Below are 23,325 nucleotides of genomic sequence, written 5' to 3' on the forward strand. Positions count from 1 at the left end.
TGAAAAAGCTGAGCAGGTCAGACAGATTCTATGGAGGCGGAAACAGATTTAATGTATCGGGTCGATATTCTTTCATCAGACGTAAACAAAATTGTATCTAACGTTACTCCCACTCAGTACACCGATGTTTATTTAACAGGTTACGTCACAGAGAGCTGCGCTGGTTACAAACGATGATATTTGCAATAGAAGAAATAAACCGGAATCCAGAGCTGCTTCCCAATGTAACATTGGGCTATAAGATCTTTGACAGCTGTTACACAAGCCCTGACTCGCTGAAAGGAACCCTCAAATTACTGAACGAGGACAATGAGGCTGGATCAAGTTACACGTGAGCGATCCTTCCGTCAGTGCCCATCACTGTGGGAGAAGCAGCATCTTCACAGTCCATTGCCGCGTCACGTTTGTTGGCTCCTTTTGATATTGGCCTAGTAGGATTCATTAATCAACTTCATAGGTTAAAGATCTTTTACTGAATGTCCCATAGACGCAGAACAAGTATATATTTAAATACATAAGTATACTCAACGATCAACGATAGACATTTTAGGAACGACTTGCTATAATCGCGAGAAACATATCACAGCGGATTTTCCAGTTGATTTGTGTCCGTTTCAGTGTCCAAATTGTCTTGATTTCTATGTAGCTCCCTGGCTGACATTGGTTCGGCCCGATAAAAACGATCGCTTTCGAATGAAACTAACGAGGCGAGATTGTCTTTGGATCACAATGTGAAAAGAACGATATTAGATCATTAAGCATTTTTTTTCAAAAATATTCCTGGTTCCCCTGACACATGTATATGTTTTCCAAGTTATTTAATGCTGATCATAGGGACTTTTTTTTTACATCACACTTTGTGCTTCAATTTTCCTTACTAAACAATTTCGGAAAATTCCATTTAATTGCATTATTATTGACCCCAATCAATGTTCGAAATTGCCGTTTATCAATGGTAGGACCCTGCCGGATTCAGAAATGTGGCTTCTGTGTTATAACTAAACTCTAGGTTAGTTACAGTTCGTCCTTCACCTGTCTGAGCGATAAGCGCGAATTCCCAACTTTCTTCAGGACAATTCCCAGTGATGCCGTTCAAGTCAAAGCCTTAGTGAGGCTGGTGCAGCGCTTTAAATGGATTTGGGTTGGGATTGTAACTGAAGACAGTGAATACGGTTGATCTGAGATAACGTCGTTTATTCAACAAGTTTCTAAATTTGAAACATGCATCGCCTTTATTGAGTTTATGCCTCCTGGAAGCACCAGAATTGAGGTGCTTCAGATTATAGAGACTATTAAAAAGTCCTCTGCTAAGGTGATCATAATATTTTCCCTTGAACGTGATACTAAGTCTTTAGCAATAGAACTTAGGCGGCACAACATAAGCAACATTCAACTGATTGCAAGTGAAACCTGGATCACATCTGTCAGGCTGTGGACAGAAGAAACACGGGGAATGTTTTCTGGAACAATTGGGTTTGGAGTCAGGAGAGCGGAAATTCCAAGACTGAGGGAGTTTCTAGTCAAACCCCACCCTTCCAAAACACCAGACAATCCCTTTGTAGAAGACCTCTGGCGGGATGTTTTTGGATGTAACCTTAAAATCTCGAATCGGAGTCTAGAAGAAAACTCATCACCTCACAAACCGTGCACAGGTTTAGAGACCTTGGAGACCGCTGAAACCACATACACCGATGTGTCACAATTACGAACTTCGTACAATGTGTACAAAGCAGTATATGCGGGTAGCTCACGCACTGCATAACTTGAGGTCGTGTGAAAATGGGAAAGGCCCATTTATCAACAAAACGTGTGGCCAAGTATCTCGCATTGTCCCCTGGCAGGCGAGGAAAGATCAAGTCATTCGAGAGAAGCAAAATTCACTCCGTATTTCGAAACAAAGTATTTATTTAACATGCTCCTTGAAGGTTAGAATGGCATGATGCGAATCTTTCACATATTCATGTCAATTTGAAAATTCGTGTTGAAATAATTAATCAGAAATGTTGCGGACTAGTGGATGATTTGCTGGTCTTTAGAATGGAATTGTTTTGCTGTGTTTAAAGCTTTCACACTACCTGAAGGAGGTTCGCTTCACAAACCAGTTTGGCGAGGAAATGCGCTTTGATAAGAACGGAGATCATATCGCTTCCTATGACGTGATAAATTGGCAGGATGGATCGATAGAGTTTGTGAAAGTCGGATATTACGTTGCAGCGTTGCCGGAAGGAGAAGAATTCGTTTTGAATGAAAGTAGAATTATTTGGCATGGATCCGACACCAGGGTAAGGATTGTTCTGTTGTTGACAGAACAACATCATTTCACAATTAGTTCTTACTTTTATTTTTACCCTGTATATGTGTTTAACTCATATACTAAGACAGAATGGTCCATATGATCGCACCCAGCCACAGGTCGAACCAACCACCCACTCTCCCAATAGCCCACAGTGAGTGCAGAACCATTTAAAGGAATCAAAACATCAGCCCGCCAGAGCTTTCTCGGCTGCATCTCTCAAACTCGCGAAATTCAATACATGGAGGGGAAATGGCGGTAACAACATGGGAAGTCCATTATCTCTAAGTTCCCTTCCAAATCACACACTACCGTTCACAGAATCAGATAATGTTAACGGCGCAAATGTCTGCACCGACTCTCCAAATAAGCATTATGACCTCCTGCCCTTGAACGTTGTTTCTATTTCAATCGTCATCTAATGTCCTCTTGAATGCCTCGATTGAACCTGCCTGCTGCAGACTTCCAGGCAGTACATTCCAGACCAGAACCTCTCGCTGTGAAGAAGTTTTTTCGCACATCACATTTGCATTGTTTGGCAAGTTGACAACTGCAAATCCTGGACTTCTCTCATTCAGCAGGATTTTGGGAGCACCTTCGCCACACATATTGAAAGGGTTAAAGAAGGTCCATCACTATCTTCTCAGTGGCGACCAGGGATAAATGCCTCCCACATAGCAAATTTCACACCTCGAGAATTATTTTTGCAAAGTGTGTCCTTTTCATAATTTTTCACCCCACACAACGATTTCTTTATTTTGACAGCTTCTGCTTACCATATTTTATTTGTTTCCATTATTTTAATTTCTAAATTGTGCATTACAAAAATGGAATACAAATTAAGTGGAATATAAAGGCACCACTTATCAATTAAACAAGAGGAAATGTATTGTTAAAGCCTGAGATTTGCTCAATACATTGAATTTATAATTTACAAAATTAATTATATTCGTTACTCAAAATGTTACCGCCTAAATTTCGACTATTTTAATATCAACTCCAGCCTTTTCACAGCTATGCGGACCAAGAAGCGATTCAAACCTTGTAAAATTGAATAAGCAATGGAGATATCCTGTGCGCAAAACGAATGTATACAATATTCCTGACATGTTCAAAGAAGGTTTTAAATGTAGGCTGTGGTTCAGAGTGGAATGTTTAATCTACACAGGTCCCAATATCAGTTTGCAAAGATATTTGTCCTCCGGGTACAAGAAAGAGCGCTCGAAAAGTGCAGCCAATCTGTTGCTTTGATTGTTTGCCATGTTCTGACGGAGATACTAGAAATTGAGTTCATTTCATTTCAGGGTGAAATAGGAATGACACTCACGGCGGTTTCACTGTTTGGAGCCTTGTGTCACAGGAGCAGTTGCAGTTGTTTTCTTATATTTCAGAAACACTCCCATTGTAAGGGCCAACAGTTCGGAATTAAGTTTTCTCCTGTTAATCTCATTGATACTGTGTTTTCTGTGCTCCATCGCATTTATTGGACAGCCAACGCCATGGTCATGTATGGTGCGTCTCACTGTGTTTGGAGTGAGTTTTGATCTGTGCATTTCCTGTATCCTCAGTAAAACTCTGGTAGTCCAGATGGCCTTTAGAGCAACCCTACCGGCCAGTAAGGTCATGCAATGGTTCGGACCCAAACAACAAAGAGCAATTGTCTTTCTCTGCACAATGATCCAAATTCTAATATGTGTCATCTGGTTGCTGACCTCTCCTCCATTCCCAAATAAAAACACCAAATATCAAAGTGCAAAGATTATCCTTGATTGTGAAGTGGTTTCCACAGCTGCTTTCTGCTGTATGTTCGGTTAGATCGGGCTGGTAGCTTGTGTGTTCTTAATTTTAGCTTTCTTGGCGCGGGCCTTACTGGACAAGTTCAATGAAACTAGATTTAGAACATTCAGCATGCTCATCTTTTTTGCAGTGTGGGTAACTTTTATCCCCGCTTATGTGAGCATACCTGGAAAATACACGGTGGCTATGGAAATATTCGCTATTTTAGCATCCAGCTTTGGGCTGCTGAGTTGTATCTTTGCTCCAAAATGTTATATTATCTTACTCAAACCAATGGAGAACACGAGAAAGCAGGTAATGGGTAGGTTATCGAGTCGCGGCCGGCAAGGGGCGGTAAAAAGCATCGAACCATTTTGAAGTGCATTGACTGCAGTGGCACTGTAAAGTCTTGCTGTCGTAAGATTGTACCCACAGATTGATACTGCACAGATGCAAACCAATAGGACATTCGCTCTTGTGCCGGATGAAGCAGTCAATAGGACTTTGCCAATGGAATGATTGATTGAATGCATGAAAAATTTTGGGATACCGTGAAGAATTTCTTCGGCTCTGCCTTCACATAAACAACTGTTGTTCTAGTCGATTATAGCAGCAGAAAATAGGATGAAATGCAACACAGTCCAAGACTGGAAGCTAAAAGTCTTCTCTAAGCTTTGGTCTTAGCAAAGTATGTTGTTGATTTAGATACTGAATTCATTTATTAATAATACTGAATGACACTATATATATTTATCCTTTGTTCTTTTAATGAACAGTACACAGATTGTCATTTTGGCTGCATTGCAAACGTATTAAGCGGCGCAATCGTTACATATGTCAGGTGATCGCTTCTGTTCTAGTCCAATTCGTTGGAATGAATGTGAAACGACACAATGACCCATCAAAAGGATTAACTCATCCGTGTTGTGTAATTGCTGCCAAAGCTGGAAACCTACCCCCTAACAGCATAATAAAGTCAACCGATCCCTTTCTGTCCATTCTTTCCGTAAATCATGCTTTACTATTTTATCCAGAACTTGATTTACCTAATGCACTGAGACAAATTTCCTCCAATATCTTTGGCCACCACATATCATTTAGAGAATCATTAGGCCTCGACAGCAAATGTCACTCACTCAGGCATTAAACCCATTGATTACCACAGGTTCTCCCGCAACAACTAACTGATCCAACTGATAAGCTCTGCATTCATTCCGAAAATATATATCCCTGAACTTTGAGCTCTTTTCCGAAATGCAAAAGTTCTGGTGAGCTATTACCTGGTTCATGAGGTATGCGATTCTCTGCCAGGGGGATAAACAACCATGGGTTCCAAGCTTCCCTTTCCACAGGAATTGGCCTTTCATCTTTCAGCACTGGGCGTTTGATGTGACCTTGGTGAGCAGGGGATAGTTTCAAAGTCTGTGGATGACACAGAATTTGAACGAATTGTAAACTTTGAGCTGGGCAGTGTAGAACTGCAAAAGGACACTGGCTCATTGTTGGAGTGGGCAGATAGGTGGCAGATGAAGTTCAACGCAGAGAAGTGTGAGGTGATTCAGTTTGTTAGGAGGAACATGGAGAGACATGACAAAATGGAGGGCACACTTTTAGGGGATGTACAGGAGCGGAGAGACACGGTTGTATATGTACATAAGCCATTAATCGTGGCAGGAGAGGTGGAGCGAGCAGTTAATAAAACATACAGTATCCTGGGCCTTTTAAAATAGGAACATAAATGCAAGAGTAGGGATGTTGTGCTGAATTTGTATAGGACACGGATTGGGCCTCAGCTGGATTATTGTGCACATTTCTGGGAGCCACACTTTAGGAAGGATGTGAGCACGTTGGAGAGAATGCAGATAAGCTTTACAAAATTAGTTCCAGGGGTTAGAAACTTCAGTTATGAAGATAGATTGGAGAGGTTGGGTCTGTTCTCCTTCGAGAGATGAAGGTTCAGTGGAGATTTGATAGGAATGTTCACAATCATGAGGACAGAGTAGATAGGGGGGACATTCACAGAAAATGCTGGAAAAACTTAGCAGGTCTAACATCATCTATGGAGAGATAGACAGAGTTAACTTTCGTGTGTGTATGACTTCTTCAGAGAGAAGGAGAGTCATTCGGACTCGAAACGTTAACTATGTTTTTCTCTCTGCAGTTGCTGTTTAGACCTGCTAAGTTTTTCCAGCATTTTCTGTTTTTGTTTCTAATTTCCAGCATCCGCAGTATTTTATTTTTATCTTAGTGGTTAGGGAGAAGCTGTTCCCACTCGCAAAATATTCGAAAACGGGAGGGCACAGACAAAAAGTGATTTGCAAAAGGAGCAAATGCAATGTGAGGGAAAAAAACATTTCCACACAGCGAGTAGCTCGGGTCTGGAATGCACTGTCTGCAGTGTGCTGGAGGCAGCACCAATCGAGACATTCAAGAGGGCATTAGATAATTATTGGAAAAGAAAGGCAGGAGAATGTCATTGAGTTATAATGCTCTTCCGGAGAGCCGATGCAGACACGAGGGGCCGAATGGTTTCCTTCTGCACCGTAACAATTCTGCGATTCTTGGATCTGTGATTTCCATTGTTGACATTTTCACGATCTAACAATGTCTACCATCACTGCATTCAATCCTCCTCGATACCGAGCGGTTCCTTTACAAAGTCGATTAACCTGGGGTAATCCGTTTTATTTGGGGTTAATTTCCTGGGGTTAATTCTACAGCCGACAATCTAGCTGCGTCCTGGTGTGCACATGCAACGACAGAAGCTTACATCGCAGAAGACCATTGGTGCATATCATCTCTGAGGGCATGTTGCTGGGGTGACTAAATGTATCAACAGCCCCTTCTTACTCGACACCTGTTTCGGTTGATCAGTGTGTAACAGTCACGACAACGTCACTGCATCCGAAACCTAATTCATTGCTTGAAGCTTTGAGATATTTCCACACAAAATCAAGAAGATTTACGCTTGTCCCTTTAGTTCCACACGCAGTCTAACTGGATAATTATCGTATGTACACAGGCAGTGCCTATCCACAATTAATAAGTTCTCCTACAACTCCTCTTGTGCTGACCTTTTTAACGCTGCCTCCAATCTCAGGAGTGTAAACTCGAGCATACATGGCGCATTAGTTGTTCATTATCGGATTCAGTTTGGCTATTTTAAGTAACATTATGCTTCACTGTCTTCGGCCAAACTTGTCCAGTGTTTTTCTTATTCTAGAGAGTAAGGATAGACAAACTCAGTTTTATCTGTGAACAACATTCCACATCACCACTTCAAGCAACGTGAGAAGCGTTCATGGTTCTCGTCATAACCGAGATGAAACTATCATCGCCGCTGTCACTATCTCACTATCCTTAAATAACTATTGCCCTACAGATTCTCATCGTTTTCCCCTTGTTCTCTCGTCTTTGAGATTTCCAAGCTGTTCTTTCGATCCCCTTCCCACTCAACCATTTATAACGTAATTCCCATTCCAATTGATAAGCAAATACTTGCTTTCTTCGGATACAGTACCCCTTGCTTTCAAAGGTATAATTGTCTCCCTCCCCTCAAAACGGAAGCTAGCGAACCGGCTGCCCGGTGTTCTTGCTCGTTCAGTTCTAAACAGCTTGTAAATTCGCGATCACCAGTTTTTCACGCCCACCAAACAATTCCTCCTCTTCCGTTCTCGACTCTTCCAGCTCCAGCGCTATTTCCAACATATGGCTCCTACCTCTCCAGGTCTATTCCCAGGTCTTCTGTAACGCCCTGTTTGAATTTTTCCTTGCTCTACGGGAACTTCAAAAGCTTTAACCATACTTCTGAACAATAACTGATGTGAAGATGGACGCTCTGCTAACCCGTTTCGTCCTCATGATATGGCCTATCATTCCATCCTCCTCCAATGTCCTTTCCCTATTGTTCAGCCCAACTCAAGACTTTTGTAGCCTCAGCATCTAAAATAATAGCTTCTCTTCTCAATACCAGAGGGGCAACCAGGATTCCCCATTGCTGTATCCTTGGTCACTTCCTATTTGTCATCAACAAGATTCTCCTCATCAATAAACACGAAGTCACCATCCCGATATACATAAAGCTAAGAAGTCACAATACAGAAGTTGACCACTGAGTCCAAATAGTCCAGAGGCTGGATTTCATCTGACGTGTTTTAGGCGAGGGGTGGGGGTCCGGTAAATACGGCCACCACCTTCTCGCCCACCCCCGAGCTGTCTCCAATCGTACGGTAGCTGGGCGGGTGAGATCGCCAGCCTGCCCGCCAGGTTATAATAAAGAATTGAGGGTCAATTGATCTTGTTGCCAGGCCAATGGGCGCAAGTAACACCGCTGCCCACGCCACAGGCTGGAATCTAATGGCCGTGTCACGGCGGGGACGGGGCTGTGAAATGCGGCGAGTCATTCTCAGCGGGACCGTTGAATCCCGCCGGCACCGCGTCGGCAGGCGGGCGGGAGGGGGCAAGACTTTTTTTCTCAAGCAAACTGATTAAACATGAAGGGAGTACCTCCTTTGTGGAGGGTGCCTTGTGCGCATCAGGAACACAGCCCAACCCCCTTTGATCCAACCTACCTCGCCTCCAAAGGCCGCCACCGACCAGCCATACCTCTCTCCAGTGGCCATGACCTCTTCAATCCTGCAGCGTCCACGGTTGAGTTCCGGTGCTGCTTGAGCCCCGGCCAATCATGTGCCAATATCTCGTTTAAACCCTGCCAATCAGATTGGCCGGCAGCTCTCGATGGCGGGACTTCCTCCCGCTGAGCGGCGGAAATTCCACTCACACCATTTTTGCTCATTTTAACGGGCGCCATCACATTTGTCCACCCTGTTTACATGTTCCTTCATCACCTTTTATGTTTTAAATCTCTCGAGAAAAAAAATCTGAAATTACTTTAGCTATGTTAACCTTATCAACATGCTGCGCCCGTTTTAATGCCTTGTAGCTCAAACCCCTCTGCACTAAAATAACACGGAACCTATTTTCTTTTTGTTTATAAATAGCGCTGACATTGCTTTTAGTAAAATGCTTCCGTTCATATGTTAACATGGAATTCCTTCTGCTACATTTTAGCTCATTGCGCCATTTTATCAAGAAGACTTTGAGGCTCCGTTTGGTCCATCTAAAGAATTAACGGCACTTCACATTTTTGTATCCTCCTTAAATATCGACGGAGTTATTTTTTCTTAATTCGTTCATGGAATGTCAACATCACTGGCTGGGCCAGCATTTATGGCCCATCCCTAATCGCCCTTGTTCAGAGGGCATTTAAGAGTCAACCACATAGCTTTGGGCCTGGAGTCACATGTAGGCCAGACCAGGTAAGGACAGCAGCTTCCCTTCCCTAAAGGACATTAGCGAACCAGCGTAAATTAGCGTAAAATGAGTTTTTACGACAGTCGGCAGTGGTTCCATGGTCATCATTAGACTTCTAACTCCAGGTTTTTATTTAATTCAAATTCCACCATCTGCCATGATGGGATTCAAGCCTGGGTTTCCAGGGGATTTCCATGGAATACTCGTCTAGTGACAATACCACTGTTCCACCACCTCCCCAGTTCGCTCAAGGTCTATGGCGGCATCATTGACATACATAATGAACAAGGCAACACTGTGCACTGATGGCACCCAGCTCTAACGGATCACTATATTGTTTGAACCCTCAAACATTTTTTTTTACTGCAAGACTGATTCATCCAACAATTTCATCAGTCTCAGCCTCCTCTAACGCAACATTAGAGGAGCAAAAAGTCAATTCTCTCCTCCCACCACAAACTCCTGTACTTCCAATCTTCTCTCTGAGCATCCTTTCAGGCTGTATCAGGGCCCTCATAATCAAGTTGTAGCCCAGAATTATGAGTTCTGATGGTAGAAGCTCCTATTTACTTTCTATCACATGGCTGACCAGTGATCTCTCCAGCCCTTATCGCATGTTGGCAAGAATTGAACGTTGACATTCAACCTGTTAGGCTGCGTTATGGATGGCCCTTCCTTAGCTATCAACTTCTAGGGTGGGATATGAACCCGTAGCTGTGGGCTCAAGAACAGGGACGCTACCCACTGCACCACAAGATCTCTTTTAATATAAACACAGTATGACATTTATGACTTAATTCGTTAAACTACTTGCTAGAACTACAAAAACATTGAGTGATATTTCTAAACTGGAAACCCAAATTAGTTAAATGAAATAGTATCGAGATGCTCGGGCAGATGATGTGTTGTGGCTGTAGCATATGGGAGCTAATGGATAGCAGTGTGTTACGCACAGCCACAATTGTGGCAAGTGTCTGCATTTGGAGGAATTTCCGTTTATGACTGATGAGCGAGAGGGCAAGCTTCATTCTCTGCAGTGCATCAAGGAGGTGAAAGGTTAGCTGGACACCATATTCCAGAAGACAGTTGCACCTCTCAGGCTAGGTACTTCAGATCTGGTCCGTTGTCAGGGGCAGTAGGGTGTGATTATGAGTGAGGCAGTTCTGGGGTTTCACGAGGCAACATTGGAGGGGTTGCAGCCCTTCCACTTGTCCAACAGGTTCGAAGTTTTTGCAGCCTGTATAGGCTTGTGCAGGGGCTGGAGCGAGGATGAGCAAAGGGACCACAGCACTGTGGTGTGGGGGACTATTCAAGGAGGGGATTGAGAAGCATTATATTATATTATGTAACTGTATAGTTGGGGGATAGACGCTATTGGCTTTAGCCAAAAGCATGCATCTTGAAGGCTGTGTTATCTGCCTGGTGCCAAGGTTAAGGACATCTCCTCGAGGCTGGAGTGGAACTTGGATAGGGTGTGGGTACCAATGACATAAGTAGAACCAAGAGGTTCCGTAAAAGGAATATGAGAAGCTATGGGGCTAAATTACAAAGCAGAATCATAATTTCTGGATTACTACTCCAACCCACAAGCAAACTGACATACAGCAAATAAGACTGGAGAGATAAATGCTTGGCTCAAAGAATGATGCTGAAGAAATGGTCTTGAATTAATGCGGTACTGGTCCCAGTACTGTGGAATAAGGGAGCTGCACTGTTGGGATTCCTTCGCTTGAACCACGCTCGGACCAGGGTCCAAGTGAATCATATAAACAGGGCCAAAGAGAGCAGTTTAAAATAAATATTGGAGTCATAATGTTATAGAGGCACAGAGTTATATGGCAAAGAACCAGGCCCTTCACCTAATCCCATTAGTTTTCCTATTATTTTTTCCCTAGTTATACCGATTGTTTTAATTTCCTCCCTCATCTTATCTCTTGATTTTCTACTATTTATGTCTTCTACCGTAAAAACGGATACAAAATGTTTGTCTATCGCTGCTGCCATTTCATTGTTTCTCATTATTAATTCCCCAATCTTATTCGCTTAGAGGCCACTTTAGCTACTCTCTTCCTGATTTATGTACTTGTGGAAGCTCTTACCGTGTTTTCATATTTCTTAGCAGTTTGCTATCAAATTTTAATTTCACTCTCTTTATAGTTTCCAAAATATTCCCAATGTTCTGACCTACCACGAATCTCCACTTAATTATATGCCTTTTATTTCAATTTGATACCTTCCTTAACAGCCTCTGATTGTGCATTCTAATCCCAGAATCTTTCTTCCTCAATTGAGTATATGTTTGTTGAGAACTTTAAATATCTCCATAAATTTCAGCCAATGCTTATTTGCCATTTTACTTTTCAATAAATTTCCCCAGTGTATTGGCCGGCAGCTCAAGCAGTCCAAGCAGCACAAGAACTCGCCTACCTTATGATAGGGGGTTAGCTCGGGGGTGGGCGAGAAGGTGGTGGCCGTATTTACCAGACCCCGACCTTTCGCCGGAAACACGTCGGATGAAATCCAGCGTATGGACAAATTGGACTCAATGGTCAATTTCTGTGTTGTGACTTCTAAGCTTTATGTATATCGGGATGGTGACCTCGTGTTTGTTGATGAGGAGAAGCTTATTGATGACAAATAGGAAGTGTCCAAGGATACAGCAACGGAGAACTCTGGTTGCCCCTCGGATATTGAGAAGAGAGGCTTTAGATGCTGAGATGCTGAGCTACAATTATCTTGAGTTGGGCTAAACAATAGGGAAAGGACATTGGAGGAGGATGGAATGATAGGCCATATCATGGGGACGAAACGGGTTAGCAGAGCGTCCATCTTCACGTCATTGTTCAGAAGTATGGTTAAGGGTGTTGAAGTTCCCGTAGAGCAAGGAAAAATTCAAACAGGGCGTTACAGAAGACCTGGGAATAGACCTGGAGAGGTAGGAGCCATATGTTGGAAATAGCGCTGGAGCTGGAAGAGTCGAGATCGGAAGAGGAGGAATTGTTTGGTGGGCGTGAAAAACTGGTGATCGCGAATTTGCAAGCTGTTTAGAACTGAACGAGCAAGAACACCGGGCAGCCGGTTCTCCAACTTCCGTTTTGAGGGGAGGGAGACAATTATACCTTTGAAAGCAAGGGGTACTGTATCCGAAGAAAGCAAGTATTTGCTTATCAGTTGAAATGGGAATTACGTGATAAATGGTTGAGTGGGAAGGGGATCGAAAGAACAGCTTGGAAATTTCAAAGACGAGAGAACAATGGGAAATCTAAGAGAATCTGTAAGGCAATAGTTATTTAAGGATAGTGAGTTTGAGAGTCGGAAGGGCCGGAGGCTGGTGGAGGCGGTGGGAACAGCGGCGATGATAGTTTCATCTCGGTTATGACGAGAACTATGAACTCTTCTCACGTTGCTTGAAGTGATGATGTGGAATGTTGTCCACAGATAAAACTGAGTTTGTCTATCCTTACTCTCTAGAATAAGAAAAACACTGGACGACTTTGGCCGAAGACAGTGAAGCATAATGTTACTTAAAATAGCTAAACTGAATCTGATAATGAACAACTAATGCGCCATGTATGCTCGAGTTTACACTCCTGAGATTGGAGGCAGCGTTAAAAAGGTCAGCACAAGAGGAGTTGTAGGAGAACTTATTAATTGTGGATAGGCACTGCCTGTGTACATACGATAATTATCCAGTTAGACTGCGTGTGGAATTAAAGTGACAAGCGTAACTCTTCTTGATTTTGTGTGGAAATATCTCAAAGCTTCAAGCAATGAATTAGGTTTCGGATGCAGTGACGTTGCCGTGACTGTTATACACTGATCAACCGAAACAGGTGTCGAGTAAGAAGGGGCTGTTGATACATTTAGTCGCTCCAGCAACATGCCCTCAGAGATAATATGCACCAATGGTCTTCTTCTGCGAAGTAATCTTCTGTCGTTGCATGTGCACACCAGGACGCAGCTAGATTGTCGGCTGTAGAATTAACCCCAGGAAATTATCTCCATGTAAAACGGATGATCCCATGTTAATCGACTTTGTAAAGGAACTGCTCGGTATCGAGGGGAATTGAATACAATGATGGTAGACATTGTTAGATCGCGAAAGTGTCAATAATGGGAATCACAGATCACAGAATTGTTACGGTGCAGAAGGAGGCCATTCGGCCTATCGTGTCTGCAGCGGCTCTCCGGAAGAGCATTATGATTCAGTGACATTCTCCTGCCTTTCTATTCAAATAATTATCCAATGCCCTCTTGAATGTCTCGATTGAAGCTGCCTCCACCACACTTACAGGCAGTGCATTCCAGAGCCAAACCAATCGCTGTGTGATAAAAAAATCCTCACATTGCATTTGCTAATTTTGCAAATCACTTTAAATCTGTGACCTCTCGATCTTGATCATTTTACGGGTGAGAACAGCTTTTCACTATCTACTAAGATAAAAGCAAAAGACTGAGGATGCTAGAAATTAGAAACAAAAACAGAAAATGCTGGAAAAACTCAGCAGGTCTAACAGCATTTGTGGATAGAAAAACATAGTTAACGTTTCGAGTCCGCGTGACGCTTCTTCTCTCTGAAGAAGTAACGCAGACTCGAAACGTTGACCCTGTTTTTCTCTCCACAGATGCTATTAGACCTTCTTAGTTTCGCCAGCATTTTCTGTTTTTGATTCTCCCTATCTACTCTCTCCAGCCCCCTCATGATTATGAACATTTCTATCAAATCTCCTCTGAACCTTCGTCTCTCGAAAGAGAACAAACCCAACCTCTCCAACCTATCTTCATAACTGAACATTCTCACCCCTGGAACTACTTTTGTAAACCTTTTCTGCGCTCTCTCCAACACGCTTCCTAAAGTGTGGCGCCCAGAACTGTAAACAATACTCTAGCTGAGGTCTAACTAGTGTCCTATACAAATTCTGCACAACCTCCCTGCTCTTGTAATTTATGTTCCTATTTAAAAAATCCCAGGGTATGCTTTATTAACTGCTCTCTCCGCCTCTCCTGCCACGTTTACTGGCCTATGTACATACAGTCCTCCGCTCCTGTACATCTCCTAAAAGTATGCCCCTCCATTGTATTATGTCTCTCCATGTTCCTCCTAACAAACTGAATCACCTCACACTTCTCAGCATTGAACTTCATCTGCTACCTATCTTGCCACTCCACCAATGTGTCAGTGTCCTTCTGAAGTTCTACACTGCCAAACTCTCAGTTCACAATTCGTTCAAATTTTGTGTCATCCACAGACTTTGAAACTATCCCCTGCTCACCAAGGTCACATCAAACGCCCACTGCTGAAAGATAAAAGGCAAATTCCTGTGGAAAGGGAAGCTTGGAGTCCATGGTTGTTTATCCCCCCTGGCAGAGAATCGCATATCTCATGAACAGGGTAATAGCTCACAAGAACTTTTGCGTTTCGGAAAAGAGCTCAAAGTTCAGGGATATTTATTTTCGGAATGAATGCAGAGCTTATCAGTTGGATCAGTTAGTTGTTGCGAGAGAACCTGTGGTATTCAATGGGTTTAATGATTGAGTGAGTGACATTTGCTGCCGAGACCTAATGATTCTCTAAATGATATGTGGTAGCCAAAGAGGTTGAAGGAAATTTGTCTCAGTCCATTAAGTAAGTCAAGTTCCGATTAAAATAATAAACGCATGATTTACGGAAAAAATGGACAGAAAGGGACCGGTTGACTTTATTATGCCGTTAGGGGGTAGGCTTCCAGCTTTGGCAGCAGTTACACAACACGGACGAATTAATCCTTTCGATGGGTCATAGTGTCGTTTCAAATTCTTCCCAGCGCATTGGATGGACTAGAACAGAAGCGATCACCTGACATATGCAACGATTGCGCTGCTTAATACGTTCGCTATGCAGCCAAAATGACAATCTGTGTACTGTTCATTAAAAGAACAAGAGATAAATGTATAGGGTGTGATTTAGTATTATTAATAAATGAATTCAGCATCTAAATCGACAACATACTTGCTAAGGCCAAAGCTTAAAGAAGACTTTTAGCTTCCAGCCTTGGACTGTGTTGCATTTCATCCTATTTTCTGCTGCTACAATCGACTAGAACGACAATTGTTTATGTGAAGGCAGAGCCGAAGAAATTCTTCACTGTATCCCAAAAATTTTCATGCATTCCATCAATCAATCCATTGGCAAAGTCCTATTGACTGCTTCATCCGGCACAAGAGCGAATGCCCTATTGGTTTGCATCTGTGCAGTATCAATCTGTGGGTACAATCTTACGACAGCGAGACTTCACAGTGCCACTGCAGTCAATGGAGTTTAGAATGGCTCGACGCTTTTTACCGCCATGTTCTCGCCGCGACTCTATAACCTACCCATTATCTGCTTTCTCGTGTTCTCCTTTGGTTTGAGTAAGATAATGTAACATTTTGGAGCAAAGATACAACTCAGCAGCCCAAAGCTCGATGCTAGAATACCACAGCCACTGTGTATTTTCCAGGTGTGCTCAGATAAGCGCGGATAAAAGTTACCCACACTGCAAAAACGAGCATGCTGAATGTTATAAATTTAGCTTTATTGAACTGGTCCGGTAAGGCCCGGACCAAGAAAACTAACATTAAACACACACAAGCTAACAGCCAAAGTTAACCGAACCTGCAGCAGAAAGCAGCCGTGGAACCCACATCACAATCAAGGATAACCTTTGCACTTTGATACTTGGTGTTTTTAGTTGGGAATGGAGGAGAGGTCAGCAACCAGATGACACATATTAGAATTTGGATCAATGTGCAGAGAAAGACAATTGCTCTTTGTTGTTTGGGTCCGAACCATTGCATGACCTTACTGGCCGGTAGGGTTGCTCTAAAGGCCATCTGGACTACCAGAGTTTTACTGAGGATACAGGAAATGCACAGAACAAAGCTCACTCCAAACACAGTGAGACGCACCATACATGACCATGGCGTTGGCTGTCCAATGAATGCGATGGAGCACAGAAAACAGAGTATCAATGAGATTAACAGAAGGAAACTTATTTCCGAACTGTTGGCCCTTACAATGGGAGTGTTTCTGAAATATAAGAAAACAACTGCAACTGCTCCTGTGACACAAGGCTCCAAACAGTGAAACCGCCGTGAGTGTCATTCCTATTTCATCCTCAAATGAAACGAACTCAATTTCCTTTGGAAGGCATCGATCTCTTGGGTCATTGGACCAATGATCTGTAGGGCATTTGACACATTCGGCAGAATCTGTGGAAGAATCGGATATATTTCTCATCAGTTGCAGAATGAAAATTTACGTGTAATCATTTTTTGTTATGAGTCGGTACTGGGTGTTCATTCTTCCCCTCTGATATATGTAATTAAATGAATGGTACGTACCTGTTTTGGTTGCTAATATCTCCGTCAGAACATGGCAAACAATCAAAGCAACAGAATGGCTGCACTTTTCGAGCGCTCTTTCTTGTACTCGGAGGACAAATATCTCTGCAAACTGATATTGGGACCCGACGAGATTAAACATTCCACTCTGAACTATATCCTACATTTTAAACCTTCTTTGACCATGTCAGGAATATTGTATGCATTCGTCTTGCGCACAGGTTATCTCCTTTGCTTATTCAGTTTTACAAGGTTTGAATCGTTTCTTGGTCCGCATAGCTGTGAAAAGGCTGGAGTTGATATTAAAATAGCTAAAATTTAGGCGGTAACATTTTGAGCAAGGAACATAATTAATTTTGCAACTTGTAAATTCAATATATTGAACAAATCTCAGACTTTATCAATACATTTCCTCTTGTTTAATTAATAAGTGGTGCCTTTATATTCCACTTAATTTGTATTCCATTTTTGTAATGCACAATTTGGAAATTAGAATAATGGAGAGAAATAAAATATGGTAAGCAGAAGCTTTCAAAATAAAGAAATCGTTGTGTGGGGTGAAAAATTACGAAAAAGACACACTTTTCAAAAATAATACTCGTGGTGTGAGATTTGCTACGAGTTATCCCTGATCGCCACTGAGAAGATAGTGATGGAACTTCTTTAACCCTTTCAATACGTGTGGCGAAGGTGCTCCCAAAATCCTGCTGAATGAGGGAAGTCCAGGATTTGCAGTTGACAACTTACCAAACAATGAAAATGTGATGTGAGAAAAACTTTTTCACACAGCGAGTGGTTCTGGTCTGGAATGTATTGCCTGGAAGTATGCAGGAGGCAGGTTCAGTCGAGGCATTTAAGAGGACATTAGATGACGACTGAAATAGAAACAACGTTCAAGGGCAGGAGGTCATAATGCTTATTTGGAGATTCGCTGCAGACATTTCCGCCGTTAAAATAATCTGATTCTGTGAACGGTAGTGTGTGATTTGGAAGGGAACTTAGAGATGATGTTACCGCCACTTCCCCTCCATGTATTGAATTTCGCGAGTTTGCGAGATGCAGCCGAGAAAGCTCTGGCGGGCTGATGTTTAGATTCCTTTAGATGGTTCTGCACTCACTGTGGGCTATTGTAGAGCGGGTGGTTGGTTCAGCCTGTGGCTAAGGTGCGATCATTTAGACCATTCTGTCTTAGTATATGAGTCAAACACATATACAGGTAAAAAATAAAAGTAAGAACTAATTGTGAAATGATGTTGTTCTGTCAACAACAGAACAATCCTTACCCTGGTGTCGGATCCATGCCAAATAATTCTACTTTCGTTCAAGACGAATTCTTCTCCTTCCGGCAACGCTGCAACGTAATATGCAACTTTCACAAACTCTATCGATCCATCCTGCCAATTTATCACGTCATAGGAAGCGATATGATCTCCGTTCTTATCAAAGCGCATTTCCTCGCCAAACTGGTTTGTGAAGCGAACCTCCTTCAGATAGTGTGAAAACTTTAAACACAGCAAAACAATTCCATTCTAAAGACCAGCAAATCATCCACTAGTCCGCAACATTTCTGATTATTTATTTCAACACGAATTTTCAAATTGACATGAATATGTGAAAGATTCGCATCATGCCATTCTAACCTTCAAGGAGCATGTTAAATAAATACTTTGTTTCGAAATACGGAGTGAATTTTGCTTCTCTCGAATGACTTGATCTTTCCTCGCCTGCCAGGGGACAGTGCGAGATACCTGGCCACACGTTTTGTTGATAAATGGGCCTTTCCCATTTTCACACGACCTCAAGTTATGCAGTGCGTGAGCTACCCGCATATACTGCTTTGTACACATTGTACGAAGTTCGTAATTGTGACACATCGGTGTATGTGGTTTCAGCGGTCTCCAAGGTCTCTAAACCTGTGCACGGTTTATAAGGTGATGAGTTTTCTTCTAGACTCCGATTCGAGATTTTAAGGTTACATCCAAAAACATACCGCCAGAGTTCTTCTACAAAGGGATTGTCTGGTGTTTTGGAAGGGTGGGGTTTGACTAGAAACTCCCTCAGTCTTGGAATTTCCGCTCTCCTGACTCCAAACCCAATTGTTCCAGAAAACATTCCCCGTGTTTCTTCCGTCCACAGCCTGACAGATGTGATCCAGGTTTCACTTGCAATCAGTTGAATGTTGCTTATGTTGTGCCGCCTAAGTTCTATTGCTAAAGACTTTGTATCACGCTCAAGGGAAAATATTATGATCACCTTAGCAGAGGACTTTTTAATAGTCTCTATAATCTGAAGCACCTCAATTCTGGTGCTTCCAGGAGGCATAAACTCAATAAAGGCGATGCATGTTTCAAATTTAGAAACTTGTTGAATAAACGACATTATCTCAGATCAACCGTATTCACTGTCTTCAGTTACAATCCCAATCCAAGTCCATTTAAAGCGCTGCATCAGCCTCACTAAGGCTTTGACTTGAACGGCATCACTGGGAATTGTCCTGAAGAAAGTTGGGAATTCGCGCTTATCGCTCAGACAGGTGCAGGACGAACCGTAACTGACATAGAGGTTAATACACGTGTTTCGTTATAATACAGAAACCACATTTCTGAATCCGGCAGGGTCCTACCACCGATAACCGGCAATTTCGAACATTGATTGGGGTCAATAATAATGCAATTAAATGGAATTTTCCAAAATTTTTTAGTAGGGAAAATTGAAGCACAAAGTGGGATGTAAAAAAAAAGTCTCTATGATCAGCATTAAATAACTTGGAAAACATATACATGTGTCAGGGGCAACAAGGAAGAGTTTCGGAAAAAATGCGTAATGATCCAATCTCGTTCGTTTCACATTGTGATCCAAAGACAAACTGACTCCGTTTGTTTCATTCGAAATCGATCGTTTTTATCGGGCCGAACCAATGTCGGCCAGGGAGCTACATAGAAATCAAGACAATTTGGACATTGAAACGGGCACAAATCAACTGGAAAATCCGCTGTGATATGATTCTCGCGATTATAACAAGTCGTTCCTAAAATGTCTATCGTTGATCGTTGAGTATACTTATTTATTTAAATATATACTTGTTCTGCGTCTATGGGACATTCAGTAAAAGATCTTTAACCTATGAAGTTGATTAATGAATCCTACCAGGCCAATATCAAAAGGAGCCAACAAACGTGACGCGGCAATGGACTGTGAAGATGCTGCGTCTCCCACAATGATGGGCACTGACGGAAGGATCGCGCACGTGTAACTTGATCCAGCCTCATCGTCCTCGTTCAGTAATTTGAGGGTTCCTTTCAGCGAGTCAGGGCTTGTGTAACAGCTGTCAAAGATCTTATAGCCCAATGTTACATTGGGAAGCAGCTCTGGATTCGGTTTATTTCTTCTATTGCGAATATCATCGTTTCTGTGACGGTACCTGTTAAATAAACATCGGTGTACTGAGTGGGAGCAACGTTAGATACAATTTTGTTTACGTCTGATGAAAGAATATCGACCGGATACATTAAATCTGTTTCCGCCTCCATAGAATCTGTCTGACCTGCTTAGCTTTTTCAGCATTTTCTGTTTTTATTTCTGACTTCTAGCATCCGCAGTATTCTCTCTTGTACAATTCTTAGGTTGCTCCCTGGCAGGAGGCAGACGCTGCAGTTTAATAAGATGTTGCAACAAAAGTGAAATTAATTGTCTTTTACTGTAAATGTGTCGACCCGTTCACCGATTCTGTAAATCTGATTTGTTTATTAATTAAACTGTATTTTCATGTCCTGTGCATTTCTGTGGCCCAATACATTTGGTTTCCATTGAGCTTACACTTCATGCGTGAAAAAATACTTCTATTAGTTTTCTGCTTTATCTGGATGCCTTTATTCCAATTCTAACGGGAGATTTAAGCTATTTTTTTCTTCAGTAGCAGCGCAAAACTGCTGGTACTGTTTGGAGTCCGTACGATCCTTCTTCAGAACAGATGAAAAAGGGTCATACGGACTCGAAACGTTAACTCTGTTTCTCGCTCCACTGATACTGTCGGACCTGCTGGGGTTTTTTTTAGATTTTTTTTTTCAGATTTCCAGCATCCGCAGTATTTCGCTTTCATCTGAATTTTTTACCTAATTTCGGATAGGTTCTGATCTGCTTCTAGCATTCGTCTAACTAGAAATATTCCTGGATAGAACAACTCAACAATGACACAAAACGGAAAGAAGGCCAAAAATAATCGAAGTGAGAGAACATAAAGAAACGCACTTTGTAAGCAAGAAGACCGAAAGTGACGGGAACACAAATGCGTAGATTGCTTTCTAAGATTCAAAAGTTGCACAGGAAATGTCAGAAATGCACACAAAGATCTTTTATGCCCCCCACCCCCACTAGAGCTATACCCTGAGTGCCCTACCATCCATTCTTAATTAGCACATTCGTTTAGATAATTTCACCAACTTCAATACCTCTGTGTTCTTTTGTACTTTTGTCTGTGACATCTTTTGATTATCTGCTCCTATCACTGCTTGCTTTTCCCTACAACCACACCACCCCCTCTACTTCTCTCCTCCAACCCAACCCCACCCCCCCCCAACCTTAAACCAGCTTATATTTCACCCTTCTCCTTGAATTCAACCAGTTCTACTGAAGGGTCACGAGGAATCGAAACATCAACTCTGTTCTTCTCCGCCGATGCTGCCAGACCTGCTGAGTTTTTCCAGGTAATTCTGTTTCTGTTTTGGAATTCCAGCATCCGCAGTTTTTTGTTTTTAAACTTTTACCATATTCAGGGAAACATTCCTGTTCAGACCGCGGTACCTTGAAACAGACTGACCATCTTACTTACTGGAAACAGCGCATTGGCTGAGGTTTAGAGCGAAACCTGTCATAAGCTGGATCTGTTCTGAAATGTATGGGAAATAAACCACCCAGTATTATATCTCCATCTTGAGAAACTCCGGAATTGAACTTTTCCCGCTGTTTACATGTTGGTTGAATCGCTAAACTCAACTTGATTGAGAAGAGGAACAGAAGTCTCCATATAGAAAGTGACTGCATAATCAAAGTCAAACAACAACGCTCTTGAGACATCTGGAGAAAAGCATGCAAGTCTTCGATTGGAAATCAATTTATATATTCACGAGTAATCCTGCACTGCAGAAGCACAGCGACACTGGCCAGATCGGAATAACTGAAAGAAGGTTCAGCGTCATTGGTTAAGCAGCTGTGATGCAAGATGACAAGCGGGGAGATTATTGCTCAATACTTGAGGCAATTTTCTCCCTGTTTTATCGAGGTTAATCAAATTTGGTCTGAATGTTATTGAGGTTGTTCATCCGGCAGTTATTCATAATTTATCGAAACCTTTGTTTACGTCATTTGTCGGCAATAATTCATGTCACAGAAAGGAGAACGTTGTTTAAGACTAGATGTTTGGAAACATATGTGGACTGCACTTGATGTCAATTTAAACACGAATTTTTTTTTACCATTTGATTATTTAGTGGAGTTGACGTACATTTGTTAGTTGTAGATGACATGGAATATCCAGGCTGATTTAACTGGCCTAGTTAGCATCGCATTCGGTGTGGCTTAGTGGTTTCATTCTGCTACAGCATTGGGAAATGACAAATGTACTTCACATTTAACAGTGAGTGTACACCAAGTAATTGAAACATTTAGAAAATCTTCTAGGATTTCCTAGTGCCCAACATCAAATCAATTATTTGCATGTGCTTCTTTTGCTGACGCCAATTTCATCTTATGTTTCAATGCGTATCAAACGCAGTTTACACATGTTTTTATAAATGTTTCTTCAAACATTCCTATCCTTACTGTTGTGGTTGAATTGAGTAGGGGAAACACAGGGGTTCCACCTGTCTTGATTGCTGCCAATGACTGCCCAGCCTGTGACAGGGTTGGGCCAGTTCATAGTTATTGAGCTTTTATTCATCACTGTTTTCTATTCGCGGAATGTAGTTTATGTGCTGTCGACTGGCAAAGAGCAGTTGGAAATCGCAGCTGCCGAGGTAGGGGTTCAGATACCTCCCGGCTGTACTATCTACCACAAACAGGAAAGCTTTTGATTTGCCATGTAACACATAATGTTTCACAAATGTGTTGGCAGTGGGAGCATGTACTCATATATTCCCACAGTTGAGGACTGTATGTACTTCGTGAAATCATTAACTACTGTTGCATGCAAGTTACAGGATATTTATATATACGATTAGATGCTTTATCTACCTCTAACTGAGTAATGTTCTTTGAAATCTGTATTCAAATATAATTGGGCATGCCGCACATAAATTAGTATTTGTTATTCTTTCATGGGATGTGAGCTTCGCTGGCTGGGCCAGCATCTATTGCCCAACCCTGATTGCCCTTGAGAAGATGGTGGTGAGCTGTCTCCTTGGTCTATTGCAGCCCATGTGGTGTAGGTGCACCACAGTGCTGTTAGGGAGGGAGTTCGAAGACTTTGGCCCAGTTTCAGTGAAACAACGCTGATTTATTTCCAAGTCAGGATATTGAGTGACTTTGAGGGGAACTTCCAGATGGTGATGTTCTCATCTGTCTGCTGCCCTTCTCCTAGATGGAAG

At 42.2% G+C, this 23,325-nt stretch overlaps 1 pseudogene; it reads left to right on the forward strand.

Annotated features, from left to right (window-relative positions):
* Window positions 1-173: 173 nt before the first annotated feature.
* LOC121272578 overlaps window positions 174-23,325 on the forward strand; it is a 40,608-nt pseudogene continuing 17,456 nt past the window's right edge.

This window comes from Carcharodon carcharias, chromosome 2 (assembly GCF_017639515.1).
Source record: "Carcharodon carcharias isolate sCarCar2 chromosome 2, sCarCar2.pri, whole genome shotgun sequence".
NCBI lineage: Eukaryota > Metazoa > Chordata > Chondrichthyes > Lamniformes > Lamnidae > Carcharodon > Carcharodon carcharias.